General features: G+C 38.6%; 1 non-coding gene and 1 pseudogene across 1 annotated transcript; one reads left to right on the top strand and one right to left on the bottom strand.

Annotated features, from left to right (window-relative positions):
* The first annotated feature begins 650 nt into the window (after nucleotides 1–650).
* On the top strand, nucleotides 651–12,539 carry LOC133059168 (placental prolactin-related protein 3-like; annotated as a pseudogene).
* Nucleotides 5,239–5,347, bottom strand: LOC133060015 (U6 spliceosomal RNA). Its single transcript, XR_009693684.1, has one exon. It is a non-coding gene; the product is annotated as a U6 spliceosomal RNA (small nuclear RNA).
* Nucleotides 12,540–15,929: the final 3,390 nt, after the last annotated feature.

The raw sequence follows: 15,929 nt of genomic DNA, 5'->3' as shown, positions 1-15,929 counted from the left end.
ATGTGTAACTCTATGGCTGATTCATATCAATGTATGACAAAACCCACTGAAATGTTGTGAAGTAATTAGCCTCCAACTAATAAAAAAAAAAGAAAAACAGTTTCAAATGGGAGCATTAGTGGATTGTAAACGGGGTAATTTATTACTAGTGTTCAAACTCTAGTCCTTTTGATTCTCTACTGCATCAGGTAATAATTTATTATAAATATTAATAGCAACATAGAGACACATACTACTAAAGTTATAGTGAATAGAGAAAGACATAGAATATATTAGGCAAGAAGTGAAAGTATGGGAAGTCAGCAATGGTAGTAAAGTAAAGGGCAGTATTGCATTGAGAGGAAGGAAGGTTCTCAAAGCTTCTTCAAACATCAAAAACGAGCCAGATGTGAGGAATTAGCTTTATTTGTAAACCAGAAACTCTACCAAGGAAATTTAAGTTCATAAAAATATTACGATGCTAAAACCCACAATTTAGGCAGAGAATAGGGTAGAGTAGGATATATAGATATTCAAAACTCTCCATTGCTTAGTGCATCAGGCACTCAAAGACCACCCTCACTGAAGTCTTTATTGCTCAACCTACAGGTACCAGCATGGAGAAAGAGATAGCTCTACTCCACAGGAAGTTGAACCCTACTTTTGTAGCCTCATGGCTTTCCTTAAGAAGCATTTGATGGAGCAGATTTCCTCCATCCCATTCCATCTTGCTGACTCCCCATGGGCAACAGGAGTCCTCACCCTGGGATCATTTCGCAATCTCCATGGCTACAGCTCCCAGCTTCCGTGGACACCAGTGGACTTACAACCCTGTCCGAGGTATGAAAGTCAGCAGAATGGCTTGTCTATCTGGTTCTCACTCTGTTCAGACGGTCACAGGTTAATTAGTTCACTCCCAACAGCTTCAAATGACTCCCCCATTCCAGTGGATAGCCATGGACTCGGGGATCTCTCCCTGCGCTTCAGCCCCCTCACCCCCAGGTGCAGGCTGGTCCCACTTGCTCTCCTCCTTCTTTCCCCTTCCTCCTTGTCCCTTCTTTCCTTTGTCCTACTGAGTTCTGTATGGATCCAGATATTCCTTCTCAGTAGTCAGGGATTCCTGCCACTATTCACCTGGTCTTCTGTGAGAACTGCTGTGTCTTTAGACATTCTTGATGCATCGGTGGAGAGAGGTGTACCCCACTTCCACCCACCCCTCCATCATCTTGTCCACCACCATTTGTGGATGTACTAGAAATGAGTTTCCCTTTCTATTAAGTAACATTGCCATCACCACACATGGTTAACTTTTGCTTTTTGAGGAGAACACAGGTAAGTTTCACTCTCCTCAGTTGAGTCAGTCATTCAGTTGTGTCCAAATCTTTGCGACCCCATGGACTGCGGCAAGCCAGGCTTCCCTTTCCATCCCCAACTCCCAGAGCTTACTCAAACTAATGTTCGTTGAGTCAGTATGCCACTTGATGATGTCCACTCTCTCAGAGATTTTTTTTTTTTTTTTTTTGAGATTCCTTACAATTGAGATCGTATTTTGTTTTCCTTTCTCTGGCTTAGTTTATATAGTGCAGTTCTCTCCAGTTTCATCCATGTTGCCATAAATGGAAGGATTTCTTTATTTTTCTAATGGCTAAGTAATATTTACCTATATGTGTCACATCACATTGTTTTAATCCATTCACTTATTGAAAGATACTCAGCTTATTCCTATATCAAGGCTATTGTGAATAATGCTGCAATGAACATGGGGATACAGATCTCTCTTTGAGAAAATGACTTCATTTCCTTTGACTGTATATCCAGAAGTGGGATAATGGATCACATACCAGTTCTCTTTTAAATTTCTTGAGTAACCTCCATAGTATTTTTCCATGGGAGTTGGACTAGTACACATCCCTACCAACAGTGCATAAGCACTCCTTTTTCTCCATAACCTCCACAAGATCTGTCATTTATTACATTTTTGGTACTAGCCATTCAAACAGGTATGAGGTGATATCTCTTGTGCTTTTGATCTGCATTTCCTTTGATTATTAGCAATGCTAAGCATCTTGTCATATACCTCTTGACCATCTGTATGTCTTAGTTGTGGGAAAAAGGCCTATTCTTTTCCCACATTATGTTTACTATAAAGATGTAGAATATATTATGTTTACTATATTCCAATATATGAAACTCTATTGCCTACCTATATATCAAGAATGAACTATCAGAAAGTTGAATAAAGTAAACAAGCCCATTTACTATTGCATCACAAAAAGATAAAACACAGAAATACACTCAAGCAAGGTGATAAAGATTTTATACGAAACCTCTAAGACATTGATAAGAGAAATTTAAAAAGAGCTAAAGATATGTAAACTTAGGTTGTCTGTTCAACTTGTTTCTTGAGGTAGGATTTGTATTACTATGACCTTCCCTCTTAGAATTGCTTTTGTTGCATCCTATAGGATTTAGATCATCATGTTTTCATTGTGCTTTGTTTCTAGGAATGTTTTGATTTCCCTTATTTCTTCAGTAACTTGTTTATTATTTAGAAATGTGTGGTTGAATCTCCATGTGTTTGTGTTCTTTAAAGTTGTTTTATTTTTCCTATAATCTATATCTAGTCTCATAGTGTTGTGGTCAGAGTAAATGCTTGATATAATTTCAATTTCCTTAAATTTACTGAGGTTTGATTTGTGACCCACAATGAGGAAAATGTTCCATGTGCACTTGAGAAGAAAGTGTATTCTGCATTTGGATGGAATGTGCTGAAGATATCAATTAGGTCTGTTTGCCCCAATATTTCCTTCTAGGCTTATGTTTCCTTATTAATATTCTGTTTTGTTGATCTGCCCATTGGTATAGGTGCGGTGTTAACATGCCCTACTATTACTGTGTTACTGTCAATTTGCCCTTTTGTGCCAGTTAGTGTTTACCTTATGTATTGAGGTGCTCCTATGTTAGTTACATAGATATATAAAATTGTTTTTGTCTTTTTCTTGGACTGACGCTTGATCATTTGGTAGTGTCCTTCTTTATATCTTATAATAGTTTTTATTTTAAGGTCTATTTTTTCTGACACGACAATTGCCAATCTGGCTTTCGTTTGAATTCCATTTGCTTGGAATATCATTTTCCATCCTCTGACTTTCAGTCTTTTTGTGTCTCTAGGACTTAAGTGGGTATCTTGTAGACAGCATATATATGGGCCTTGTTTTTGTATCCATTCATCCAGTCTGTGTATTTTGGTAAGAATGGGAGAAGATAAAAGCAAATAAAACAACTGATAAAGGGTCATTTTCCAAAATACAAGCAGCTCAAACGAGTCAGTCATCAAAGGCAAAGGGAAGAGCTGCAAAAATAAACTAGTGAGACCACATCAAACTCAAAACCTTCTGCATAGTAAAAGAAGCAATCAATAAAATTAAATGGCAATCTTTGGAATGAAAAAAAAATTGCAAATCACATATTTGGTAAGGGCTTCATATATAGTTTATATAAGATACTCATGCAACTCAGTGGGGAAAAAGATTAAACAAATCAAATTATTAAATGAGCAAAGGAGGAATAGGTGGTTTGAAAAATCTGAAGATCAGACTGTAGAGGAGAGACACTGTAAGTTTTTCCTTCCAGAACAAAAGCCTCTGTTTTCCTGGCATTGCTTTATTTCCAATCAGCTGTTTGGTGATTGCAGTTCACAGTATGCAACCTTCACTCAATAGCAATCACCCTACACTGAGCTATGTGCTATGAATTGCCCTACTAACTTAAAAAAAAACAACAACTAATAATTACATACTTAATCTTGAGGCATCTAAAATCCAAGGTGATTTTCAGAGCTTTCCACTCCATTGTTTTCTACATTCTATTTCAAAATTGAAACACCTAGTAAGGAGTAATTAGGGGACCTCATTAATACATGGGTAGAAAGTCATTTAAAACTGGGAGCATTACTGGATTATAATTTGGGGGACTGTATTATTATTAATACTATTGTAATTTTATTCCCTTTAATTCTCTGGTATACTAGATTGATATTTCTTTAAAGTAGTAGTACAGACACTATGGAGAAGAGGTTGCAGATTCCTTAAAAAACTGGAAATAGAACTGCCATATGACTGAGCAATCCCACTACTGGGCATACACACCAAAGGGGGTTCAGGATGGGGAACACATGTACACCCATGGCAGATTCCTGTCAATGAATGGCAAAACCACCACGATATTGTAAAGTAATTAGCCTCCAATTAAAATTAACAAAATAAAATAAAATTGTAATACCAACATAGAGACACACACCCCTCAAGTTACAGTAGATTGAGAAAGACAAAGCTTATGAGGCAGGAAGTGAAATCACAGAAAATTAGCAATGGTATCAAAAGAAGGGGCAGTATTGCTTAGAAAGAAAGCAGAGTTCTCTAATTTTTTGGAGACAACATGAACAAGCCAGATGGGAGCCAACCAGCTTAAGCTGTATACCAGAAACTTCACCAGAAGAAAAATGAAGTTCATAAAAATATGCTGATGCTGAACGCCAAAATCAAGACAGCGAATAGGGTATTGTATATGTAGATACTGAAAACTACTCAGATTTAGACATGGGAGCAAATACACCAATGAACATCAGAAAAATCAAGTACAAAAGGGTCTGAAAAGTAAATCATAAAGAGACTTGGTAGTCTGATCAAAAGAATAAGAGGATCAAATTAGACACCAAAATAGAAAGACTTGTCCACATGATAGAACCAGAGAATGCTCAGGAGAGAAAATTTCAGACCTAGTGGACCAGCGAACAGAAGCCTCCAGCATCAGGAACAGAAACCCTGGGCAGGACTCATGACTCTACACTTCTGGGAACGGCCTCAGTTTCAAAGTTTGGGCGCTATACTGCCTAAAAGTGAATGCAGACAAGGCTTATAGCTTGTATGACAGTGAGTCACAGACAATAGTGTTTGTTAGTTTACTTTTCTCATTCAACTATAAAGTTAATGAAGCACTAATCAATGATAACTGACACCTTTAGTTTCCAGTCAGATCCTCTTTAGTCATACAATGGATATCTGAACCTGTTATATGGTCCCCAGTAACAGTTTTAATAGTTAAATTTATTGATTTTTAATTGAAGGGCAATTCATTTACAATACTGGACTGCTTTCAGCCAAAAATCAACATGGTTCAGCCATAGGTTTACCTATGTCCTGTCAACCTTGAACCTCCTTCCCACCTTTCTTCACATCGCACCCCTGGAAGTTGTTACAGAAAAATATGGAAGGTTTCACAGATTTGTGTGTCATCGTTGGGCAGGGGCCATGCTAATATTCTCAGTATTATTCCAATTTTTTAATATATGTGCTACTGAAGCAAACACAAATATAACACTTTAACAAAAAAATAAATCATATAGTTAGTCATCTACCAACAAATTATCAAATACTTTAGAAATTAGGGTATTCTGCTATATTTACTGCCTGTTATAAAACTGAATTTTATAAGGTCCAAAGTTCCATTTAGGAATTAAGCATATATTTATTCATAACACATGTATACATGCACAGAAATATATGCAAACAATACGTCTATGTTATACAAGCTATTATTCTCCTTGCCTGTCACAATAAGCTCTTTAGTCGATGAGAGAGATAGTCCCAACTTTCTCCAACTTATATGACTTCTTTTTGAGAAATACTTCTTTGGTTTTCACCACCAAATTTTAAATAACTATTTTATTCTTAGGTACCATGCCCCTTTAAACTAACTAAGAGCAGAAAAACCTAGTAAATGCTGATATCTTATCATTAATTAAATTACCACTATTCTGGTAAATTGAAAAAAGAATCAAGTTGAGATCTTATTCAGGAGGATAAAACTTCCATTTCATTACTTCTCTTGTCCAAACTAATTCTTGCTCACTTCAGACTTAAATTCTGCTTACTTACAAAGGACAGATAGGAAAAGTAATTTTAAAATCACGCTTGCAAGAATCTATGATTTTACGCTTCTGTTGGCCAAAGGTAGGGCCAGGAATAATTTCTGAAATATTACAATACATCATGGAAGCATGAAGCTCTAGTTCTCCTATCAAAGAGGAGATCTTTGGAGATGGTTCAAAAACTGAGCACCATGGTTATCAGGATGTGCTCCCGACCAGACAGATGGATTTTCTCCCTGAAATGTCACAGTCAGCAAAGACCAGGCCGTGTCCACAGAGCCAGTGAGGGGTCCTGGTTGCTGAGCAGGTAAGATTCTTGATGACCATCTGGAGATTTACCTGCCATTGTCTCAAAGAAACAAACATAATGAGAAGATTAAGGATGCATAAAAGTAGAAGAGCTGTCAAGGTGCCTAGATTCAAGGCTAGCCAGGAGAACCAGGCCCACACACTGATAATTGTCAAAGGCTTTAACAGTGAGTGTTTTATAGACAGAGCAGAACAAGTGGATAAAACCAGTGTTCTAGGGTCACTGCTGCTTTGCAGTCAAAGACAAAATATTTTTCGATTTAAGCAGAGTCAACACAGCTCCTGGTGTGGTCCTAGTAACATAATGAACACAGAGAGCCCACAGGCATGAGTGATGTGACATTAGGAAGTGAAGAGATGACTGTATTGGTACCCAGTCACCTCCATCTGCTAATAATGGGACCTGGGGAAAATTATTTGTCCTCTCCAAGTCATTGCATCTTCATTAACATAACTTGATGATCATAGTGAAGATGAAGGCTATCTCATAAGGTTACCGTGAAACACAACTTTTAAGATGTTTTAAAGCTTTTGGGAAAGTATCAAAGACATGTATGGGGTTAGGAAGGTGAGTTAGCAGATCCAAGGTACAGTACCTTTTTCTCTTAGTATTCTCTCTGTTCTCAATAGTAGCAATCAGTCAGTCATGTGTTTACTCTTACCCCAGCACGATGGTAAACCACACAGATCAACTGTACACATCTTGTCATTTCAGTGTCTAAAATTCAAGCATCAGTCAATGTAGAGTAAAAAAATTAGAAACTCCTAGAGGGCCTGGCTGCTCAGAGTCTGTAGAGTCCCAACATTAAACCATCTAAAAAAGGATGGCCTAAATAATCTACCTCAGAATTAAGTTCCAAATGTTTGCAGAGCACAGAATTACTTCAGTGACAATACAAAAATGCAGGGAGTAACCGACTATTCCAACTATCTATGTGTGCAAATATCATCATCCATCTAAATTACACAGAAGGTGCTGCTTCTTCCCCACCCCAGCTACTACAGCTCCAATTCCTGCTCAGAGCAACAGGGAAAGAGAAGGCTTCCCTCCACAAGATGGATTTGATAACCTCAGGTGATTAGATCATCTCAAAATGGCTCATGTTTTTATTTAAGCAGGGTCCTGCCTGCTTCTGCTGCTGGTCATGTCACATCTGCTCCTGTGCCAAGGCAACGTATGCCAGTCCTGTAGTCCTGATGTGTTTGGCGTCCCCCTGAAGTTCCTTGGAAAAACATTTAGCCGTGTCTCCAGGCTGTCCCATGACATGCATAACCTTTCCACAATAATGTTCAATGAATTTGTAATTACTGTGGTGGTGGTGGTTTAGATGCTAAGTCATGGCCGACTCTTGAGACCCCATGGACTGTAGCCCGCCAGGCTCCCAGAAGGTACCTTCACGTAAGTGACTGGGCCATGCTGTCCTTTCAACAAGAGGGCTGCATCAGCCAAACTTCAAATAACACACTCTCTAGGTTAAAGATGCCGTCAGCTCATAAGATGTGGAAATCGAAGAAAGGAACAGTTTTGTGAAATATCAAAGACTCCTAAGAAGTGCAATAAACTTTTCCATTTCCTTTCATTCATTTTTTTCTTTAAATTTCTAAAATAAATGATTTTTTATTTGTCAGCTAGGAATGCCATAAAAGAATACAATAGACTCAGTGGAATAAACACCAGAAATTTATTTCCTCACAGCTCTGGGGGCTAGAAGCCCCAGATCAGGCACCAGCAAGGTGAGGTTCTGGTAAGAACTCTTTCTTCCCAGGATGGCTTCTCCATGCGTCCTCACACTGGGTGGCAGGTGGGGAAGAGAGACAGAGAAAAGGACACAAAGACACAGAAACAGACGAGAAAATTCTCTGGCGTTTCGCTTCATGGAGACACTAAACCTATCGGATGAGTGTTGCACCCTCAGAGCTCATTTAACCTTAATGGGCTTTGCTGGTGGCTCAGATGGTAAAGAATATTTGCACAATAGGAGGGACCTGGGTTCTATCCCTGGGTCTGGAAGATTCCCTGGAGAGTGGAACAGCAAGCCACTCCAGTATTCTTGCCTGAGAAATCCCATGGACAGAGGAGTCTGGTGGGCTATAGACCATGGCGTGCCAAAAAGTCAGAACCCTTTTCAAAACACAGTACTTTGGCAGTACAGGCTCTAACACATGAATTTGAAGAACACACATTCAGTCCATAATACTACCTGACAGAAAGCACTTTTATTTTGGATTGGGGAAAAAGAAGCATGTTGATTTTCTGGTCCTTCAGTGTCTCTCTGGGCTTTCTTCTCCAGGCTCAGAGTAAATAGCCAATAAATGAGAACTGCTCTGCAGTGAACTGGGTGGATGGAACATGTTAAACAAAGCTGAATCCTGGTCACAAAAATGAATACTGGTAGTTTTCTTAATGCTACAAATTATTGCTTTAAGATTTGCAGTGAATAGGTTTCGAGCTACAATAGAAGGGGAGTTTACAATTGGACACAATTATTCTTTTTCTGATGAAGGTATATGAAAGTTGTATTTTAATTCTTTTAGGTCAATCAAGGAGCACACAGTAGAGCAGACAGCTAATAAAAGGCGGTGCTAAAGACTTCTATTAAATTCATGTAGTTCTTTGTACACACTAGTTTTTGTTTCATCCTCTATTTTTGACTGTCCATTTTTTTCCTACCTCTTCCACGTAATCTCTTCAAATGTTCATAACTTCCTCTAAAGATTAGTTTTTCTCTATCAAAGTGTTAGCTAGATTTTTCTAATCTTATTATTCTCAGTCCATTGCTTTTTATTTCCTATAACTTTAGGCCGTGCTCTTCTGATGTACCATTTTGTCACCTTAAACAGCATTGTATTCTGCACCTGGGATGAACACTACGCTTTTTGGTGAGCGGATTCAGAGATGAGACAAAGTCATTACTCTATTACTCCTTATAAGGGAATATATTGGCTCTAACCCACAGTAAACAAGAGATTAAATGGTTAAATATATGTGCATCCATGCATTCTAAGTCACATCAGTTGTGTCCAACTCTTTGCAACCCTACTGATGTAGCCCAAGAGGCTCCTTTGTCCATTGGATTCACCAGGCAAGAGTCCAGGAGTGTGGTGCTGTACCCTCTTTTGAGGGATGCTCCTTACCTAGGGATCAAACCTGAGGCTTCTTATATCTCCTGAATTGGCAGGAATACTCTTTACCACTACCGTTACCTGGGAAGCACCAAGTATTGGTACAAAAGTACTATATATGGTTCAAATACTAAAAAAGAAAAAAAAAAGATAATGATAAAATAGAGAAGGGAAAAATTTGAGCTTAGAAAAGTTAGATGTAAAATCATTTTTATAGAGACAATGTATAGAAAAAGTAGGAAAAGAATGACTTTCACATTCTGTGATGCCCCCCCGTTAAAAAATTACACATCTGTAAAACTTGTTAATGTTCTGGTAATGGGTTCATCTACTGAATGCCCAACAACCCTAACTAATTGCCTGATCACTTTCAGGATGAAAAGTATTCCCAAAGTATACCACAGTATATCAATGCCACCAACGACTGCCACACCAATTCAATCCATGCTCCAAAAGAAAGAGAAAAAGTCCAGTAGATGAACGTGAGTCTTTCACCTGGGTTTTTCACCAGATCAAATGAGACAGATGGTAGCTTACCAAGTTTCCGATTATTAGAGGTAATGGTAACTGTACACGCAGGAAATGGTGGAGGAACTGTAAGCAGTTGAAGAGAAATTATCTTATGCAGTTGATGAAGCTTGAGCGAAATCAAGGGATGACTAAAGATCTGTAGCAGCAAAATAAATAACTGATCTATAAATTGTCCATGCAGACAAGTTTAGTTCAAGCAATGCATTAGACATAGGATTGCAGCTATGATTCTGTACAAAAGCATGAAATGAATGGGAACTTCCATGTGTAAAACATAAGACTGCAAAATTCATGAGTATGTAAGAAACACACCCCAGTTTTGCGCACTCCCTGTTACTAGTGACTTGTACGTGGGAGTCCTATACTGCACCACTCGAGCCAGCGCGTCTGCCTTTCACAGCTCTCCTGACTCTGCTTCTACTTCAAATATACCTCCTTCGTTCATCATTCTCAATGACTCCTCTGTCACCTTTTATTTTTAATTTGTAAGTTTCCCCCACAATGGCCTATAAAACATTGTTTTGCTTCTCATGGCCGCAACAACTGCCTCTGTTCTGAGGACAACACAGGTTACATACAAGCCTCAATGATTAATGGCAGCCCCAAATTTTCACCGTTATAATCTCTCCTTTCTGATTTCCTGCATTATCCTTCATCCTAACATTATTTAAAATATTTTCACATGCATCCCCTCTTAAAATACTATCTTTTCTCTCTACAACTTTCTTAACGATATCAGCATTCTTTTCCTCTGTTAAGCGCATAAATAATGAGGATGATCAAGTAAAGGAAAAGTTCAAAATGGAGGAGGACGAGGGATTTTTCAATAAGCTTGAATTTAAAGTTTATTGAGAGTTACTACATGGCCATACATTTTACTAAGCACTTTATGTACATTACTATATTTCATCCTACACAGTTCTCTGTTCTTTACCACTAAAACAGTAACTAGAGATCTTCAGCCCCCTGGGATTTTCGTGCCCAATTCTAATAGTAGTGAACCTGGCGGGGAAACCCTGCATTGTGAATCCCACTGATGCCGTTACTAAATACAACGCTGTGCCATTTTCTGCCCAGACACGTGTCAACATGACATACTCTTCTGATATCAGCATGGGGGCTGGTGTTGGGATCAACTAAGGAAAGAAAGCCTGTTTAGGAATGTCATGTCTTCTTCATTGTCTCTTTGTTGTAATATCAAAAAACAAATTACGGATGAAAAATCAATATGAATGACTCATCTGATTCATTAATACGAAAGTATCATTGGGTTACAATGATGTGGGCACAGGTAGAATGTCTCTTTCCTAGGTCAGGTAATGCAGGCACATACTGACTTGTCATAAAGTACTTAGATTTCTCTCACACAAATATACAAACAGAAAAGAACTCACTGTGTGGGTGGTAGAATTTCAGAGGAATTAAGAATCTTCTTCATGTTATAAATTAGAACTCATCAGAAGAATCAGTGCTTAAGTAACCCAGATTTTTAATAATTCAGTAAGTGTGAGCCAATGCTTACATTTTATCATTTTGCAACTTTTACTACCTTCAAAAATCTCTGCATACACATAAGAATAAACAGAAGTCTTGTAGGACAGCTGCTCTGAGCAAAGATCACATGTTACAAAAACCATTGAATTATCAATATTTTAATGAGACTGTTTCTTATGTTTGCTTAGAATGAAGACCTTACTAAGTGGATACTCATCTTACAGTTCCTCTGGAAAGGTCCTCTGTATGATCTAGTCCATGAACCGTACTTTGAGAAAGACTTCTCAGATACTATCCTATCAAGTGCCAGAGAGAATTTAAAAATATTTTTCAAACTTGAAACAATCTTAAAGAGGCGATTCAGCCAGGTGAGCATCCTGCAGAGGGCTTTCTTGCTTTTTTGATGACTCTGTAATGCATAAGGGGATTTGAAATATCTCATTTTGTAAGAAAAAGATTCATGACTTCTATATGCTAGACTGCTACTACATAAAGCAAGAGCCTAGTCATTCATAGTGATGGATTCTACTGTAAAGGAATCCGAATTTCACTGTAATTTTTCTCATATGCAGCCTTCCCTGCATTGCACACAATTCCACCAAAAGCTTGCCTCTTCCTGGGCATAGGTGGTTGAAATATTATCAAGATTCAGACAACTAGAGAACAGAATTTCCAAGCTCAGCATTTTCCTCAAAGTATCCCAGGGCATCAGCTATTGAATTTCCACTTGTCTTTTTCTCTGTTCTTCTCAAATCAAAGGATGAGAGTGGGAAGGAAGAAATGAGAAAGTTAAAATTAAACTTGAGTTATGTTTCCACTTTTTAGATTCCTAGTTGTTTTCTCAAAGGCTGGCTCCAAAATCCATATCTAGAGAGTTTTCTATTCGTATGTGTTCCCCAAATCTTAATTTATAATTACAAGGGACAAAGATAAGCAAGTAACAATAAAATGCATAAAAAGTCATTTTCTTTTGGGTATTCAGGTTGTTGATCCAGTCAGATCGAAGTTGATTGAGAATCCCATTTTCTGGTCAGTATATGGATCCCTGGTCTCCAGCGATGAAGATGCACATCATTCTGCATTTTATAAGCTGTTGAAGTGCCTGAGCAGGGATTCACGTAAAGTTGACATGTACAGCAAGATCCTGGCATGCCAAATCAGCGAAGAGTGCTAAATCCACATCCATCCCATTCAGCTCTAAGATGGTCCTAATGATCTATCCCATAGCAAGCTTCTTTGAAATTTACAGCTTTTTCATACATGTTCTATGAAATGCGTCTCCTCTTAAAAAAATAAACACAGACTCTGTAGAGATGTCAAAATCTAAGAGGGTAGTTTGTTAACATTCTTATTTTCATTTAATCAAACATCAAAAGAAAATCCACCCCTACAATTGAGAGAATGAAGTTCTATTAAAATTAGTCACAAGTAGCAGAAGCTGGCATTACAAAGAAGACCATTAAGAGATTGCATAAGAATCACAGAAAATTATTCTGGGTCAAGTTATGAGAATCAAAGTATTAGACAATTGTTCATGGTTCTGGATGCTACCAAGAAGACTGAGTCCTCAGGATTCTTTATGAAAGCCAGCCATGAAATGACAGCCCACTGTCACAGTGTTACACCAGACAAGATCAGTGCTTCTCAACTTTGTACAAATAGCATGAGGTTTACTGAACTGTCTAAAGATTGTTAGGGTGCTGTCTAAGGTCTTCTGCATTGCTATAACAAAATATCATAGACTTATAACAATGGGAATGGATTTCCACTGAGTGGTCATGCAGGGTCCTTTTGGTCTCACATTTCTTATTGTATCCTCAAATGGGGGGAAGGGCTCGGGAGGTCTGTGTGTCTCTTATACATAAAAGCACTCATCTCATTGAGGAGGCTCCATCCTTATAATTCCATCACCTTACAAAGGCACCACCTATGGATGCTATAACCATGGGAATCAGGATTTCATCATATGAAATTTCTGGGGAACACAAAGTTTGAGACAATAGCAGATAGAAACGTGAACTGGCTCCATCCTCCTCCAGTGGCTGTCTTCACTCACATTCCACTGCATCCTCATTTTCTGCATCACCTTGCAACCATTCCATACATTCTATCACTCTGGGTTTCACAAGGCCAGGTTAGTCAAGTGTCAACTCCATCTCATATTCAGCCTATTCAATGTTTCCCTCTCCCCTGCTGAGGCCCAGGAGACCTACCGGGAAGCATCGAGGTGTCCATTTCTGCAAGGTTCCTTCTCTCTCCCTCTCTGGATCTTCATTCCTTGGGGATGTTGGAACATGGTAGATGGTAAGGAGATGGGAAATTTCTGATATCACTGATTTACATGGTGCTGTTATAGCCTTCTCTTGGTCGAGACAGACTGATCTGAAATTCCCCCGGACTGACAAGTGTTTCTCTTGTGGGGTGTCCTTGTGATTATCCCGGACTTTCACAAATTGGGGATCCCCAATGCCATAGTTCCCTTTTTAATCAGGGGAAATATTCTGGTACCCACAGCTCACCATCTGCAGTCATCACCAGAGCCTCTCTGTCTCCCTCACTCTGCAAGCACCGTCTGGAGAAAATTAAGTAGCCCATAGTCAGCTGCCTACTAGCTGAGCCACAGGAAACCCATGTATCATAAACACTCTGAACCACTGAATGGCAGAAATACTGGTGTGCATCTGTCCCCTGCTTGGGGGCTCTGGACAATTGTCCAGCTGATCAGAAAGCTGGATTCAAAAATACATTTATCTGAGAAGTGAGATACCATTCTCTCTTCCTTTTAGAGTAACTATCCTAGTCAGTAATTATTTGGCCTTACAAACATGATCTAGTAGGTCCCAGAATTATAAAATCTTCCAAATAGACTGAGTCTCTACTGAGACTGGAGCAATGTGACTGGATTTGGGTGGCTCAGCTTGTTCAACAGCCTCCCGACAACCTGGGAAGAGGGCCAATCTCTTGACTGGCTCTCCTAAGAAGTCAGTGATTTTGCTGGGCTGGTTGTGCAGCATCTTTAGGGCTTTAGCAGTAATTCCTAGTAAACAAAATATGTGAAATCAAAAGATAGAAGGGAAAGGGGGATGAAAAAGAGAGAAGGAAGAGAAAGACAGAAGGAAAGAAGAGCAGCAAAAGGAAAATGAGTCAAGGACTTGGGTAGTGAAGGATGAAAAGATGTTAGAACACTGTATATATATATATATATATACATATATATATATCATAAGACCAAATATCTCATATTCCCTTTTATTTCCATTTTTTCTTCTCTCCTCTATTTCCTTAAGTTGTCCTTTATATTAGGAGTCTGTATTATTGTTACCAGAGATGTTACTAGAGATGTTGTTACTAGAGATGTTGTTCTAGAGATGAACAAAGCCTGGCAACTCTTCAGGGCAGAATCCAGCCAAATCATGTTCTTTTAGACAAAGACACATTTCACCTACATACAGGAACACTGTCCACCAAAACCAACCTCTTCCCTCATAGCCAGGTTTATAGTTTCTTGAGTCCTGCCCCAGCCTCTACCTGGGATGGCCCAAACCTTTCAGAAGATGACAGAATAGTCTGCCCCAAGGCAATCTATCAATACCTCATTAGCTCCTTCATGCATGTGAAGTGTCAGCTTTCTTATATTTTCACTTTCTTCTTCCAAAAGGTAAAAGACCTTGAAAAAACCTTGTAAGCACTTTTTAAGTAATTTACTGCCCAAAATATCTAATTCTATTGTGTTACTAATTTACCTTTCTTTGCTTCAATGTCTAGATATTTCCAGCAGAGAGGATGGTATTTATTTGATGGAAAATTTGGCAATAAGGGGGACAATGCAACTGGAGGAAACAAACACTCACCAATAGGCCACACACATCTTCATGAATTTGTCTCTTATAAAATTTATTTCAAGCATGAATTTAGGACTTTACATCAAGAACAGAGGTGGAAACATTGAGAATGCTGTCCTTGCTTGACAGTTTCATATACAGTGAATATTGTAGATTTCAGACAATATTGAACATAGCCATAGATATTCTATAGAGTCAGTCAGGAATAGCCAAGAAAGGGATATTTGGACAGGATTGAACAATCACTCCCTTGCCATCCAGAAAGCTTTGATTCCCGCCCCCCCCCCCCCTTTTACAGATGTCCATGTAAGATTACATTTGAAGAAATGGCTCTGCTATATCAGGAATAGTAGCAGTGGTTACCGAAGGGAAACAAACAAATGAAGAACTTTTGAAGTTTACTGACCTTATAGATTAGTAAGTCAGATGTCATGGATACAGTGATGATTTAAACTGAGGTTTGAAAAAGTCTCTATTTGCCAGAAGCAGGCCCTCCACTTGTAGAGAAGGAGAGGGTGATATAAACACACAAATTACCATATTGCATGGTAGAGTGAAGAAGAATAAGACGTGATGCCAACATGTTGCTACAGTAGATTGAGGTAAAGCTAGGAGAAATCCGAATGTGTCATAGGAGTGATGTAAATGGGATGGGTTTATGATGGAGCTTTGAAAGGTTGATGGGATATTGATGTGGAAAAATAGGAAAACAGTATATCTGT

Source organism: Dama dama, chromosome 7, assembly GCF_033118175.1.
Source record: "Dama dama isolate Ldn47 chromosome 7, ASM3311817v1, whole genome shotgun sequence".
Taxonomy (NCBI): Eukaryota; Metazoa; Chordata; class Mammalia; order Artiodactyla; family Cervidae; genus Dama; species Dama dama.
Note: the sequence above shows the minus strand (reverse complement) of the source record. Positions and strands in the feature narration are given on the sequence as shown.